Below are 2,133 nucleotides of genomic sequence, written 5' to 3'. Positions count from 1 at the left end.
CACCCCTGACCCACAACTGAATGGGCGAGCGGCGGGGCGGGGCGGGGCGGGACCTTGTTGGGGGCGGGGCCTGGGCGGGGGCGGGGGCGGGGCCAGCGGGCGAGCGGTCCGAGCGCTGGGCGGGGTGGGCGGCCGCCACCGCGCCATGGGGGAGGGGCGCCCGGGAGGAGCCCCGGACCCCAACCTTGGGCGCCCCGCCTGACCTAGACTCCAGGTGCGGAGGCTGGACCGCTCCCTCGCCCCCGAAACACCCGGACCGCACCCCCGAGAAGGGGACTCTGGGCCCCCACAGGCCCAGCCCCCCGCCCCCACATTCAGAGCTGACCCCCTTTGAGCCTGACCCTGACCCCTCGGAGCCCCCCAGCAGGGAACCCCTAACGCCCTGCGCCCCACTGCCAGGACACCTCACCCCCGCTGCATGTGTCCCGCAGAGACCCCGCCTTCAAAGCGCAGCCCCCGGGGGACTGCAGGCTGCGTGGTCCGGGCTCCTGGGGAGACCGGGGCCGTTCGGATCCCGAGGAGAGTATCGCTCCCCGCCCTGAGCCCGGCGTCCCCTCGGCCCTGTGCCCGCAGCCCCGCAGGTTGGCCCTACCTGCTCCGAGCTCGCGATCGTGCCGTGCTCAGCCAGCCCCTTCCGGTGACCGCAGCCCCTCGCAGGCCCCTGGGGTCAAGCCCGCGCCTCAGGTGGCCCGCCGGACCCAGGCTCGGCGGTCATTCAGATGGCCCGTGAAGGGGCCGGAGCTGGCCTGGAGCCGCAGCCACTTCTCCATTGGATCGCTTTCTACTTCCAACACCAAACAAAGGAACACACTACTGTCAAAGTCTAAGAGGATCCCAGGTTTGCCATGTAGAGAAATCATACCCTAGCACTCGCCAAGATTGAAAACCAATTCGGTAAGCTCTCTGGGAGGCTGATTATGTGACTGTTCTTTCCAAATTAATGTGTAAGTTTATTGTAATCCTAACAGTAGGACATTTCTAACAAAATTCTAAGTTCACTTGGAAGAATAAATAGCCACGAGGGTGGACTTGCCATACAGATATTAAAACAAATTGTGGCCCTGGCCAGTTTGCTTAGTGGGTAGAGTGTTGGCCGGTGGATGGAAGGGCTGCGGGTTGGATTCCCTGTTAAAGGAAGATTCCTGGGTTGCAGGTTCCATCCCCCGTAGGGGTGCAGTAAGGATGTGTGCATGGCAGACACATGGATGTTTCTCTCTCTCTCTCTCTCTTCCTCTCCCTCTCTCCCACTCTCTCTAAAAATCAATGGAGAAGATCCTTGGGTGAGGATTAACAACAAATTATAAAGCAACTGCAGTTATGCAAACCAAGAAACAAAATAGAAAGCCTGGGAATAGATCCTAGAAATGATAAATGAAAAAGGAAATATTCAACGTCCATGAAGAAGGAGATATCAAATATGTTGAAGAAATAAAAGGAACATTCCAGGAATAGAGGTTGGTAGAGGACTCACTATTGGAAGAAACTACGGAAAGAAAAATGTCAATGCTCTATTAACAAAAGGCATGCAAATTAAAACCACAAGATGCCAGGTTTTTTTTTTATTATTTATACCAAATTAGAAATCAGTTTCAAACCTTTAAACATAGGCAAGGGTCTGATGGGTAATCACTCTCATCTACTGTTGGAAGCATATAAATTGCATCAAAATTCCTGAACATGAATTTAGCAGTATGAGTCAAAAATAAAATCTTTTTAAAATGCTCATACTCCCTGTGACCACTAGTAATTCATCTTTCGGGATTCTGTTCTGAAGAAATTAACCACATTTGCAGATCATGTGCTTGATTATCTGTCTCTCTAACCAGACCAAAGCTGGTAACTCCAGTGCCAAGAGCACACCTGAGACTTCTGAGGCATTCAATAGTCATTTGTTTCATTTACGTTTGAAAATTAATGTATAATCGTTTTTTCCAAGTATCATTTATAATAATGAAAAGGTCATACACAAAAGTCTGACAATAGGGGGTTGGTTAAATAGTCCACATGATGGACTGTTAAGCCGCCACTACAAATGGTGTTTATGAAGATGTTTTATGACCTGGAAATGTGAAAATGATTTTAAGAAAAATAAAGCAAACTATTAAACTGTATATAACAGCCCTGGCCAGTGTG

Source organism: Myotis daubentonii, chromosome 19 (assembly GCF_963259705.1).
Source record: "Myotis daubentonii chromosome 19, mMyoDau2.1, whole genome shotgun sequence".
Taxonomy (NCBI): domain Eukaryota; kingdom Metazoa; phylum Chordata; class Mammalia; order Chiroptera; family Vespertilionidae; genus Myotis; species Myotis daubentonii.
The sequence above is the reverse complement of the archived record's forward strand: the minus strand, read 5'-3'. Positions refer to the sequence as shown.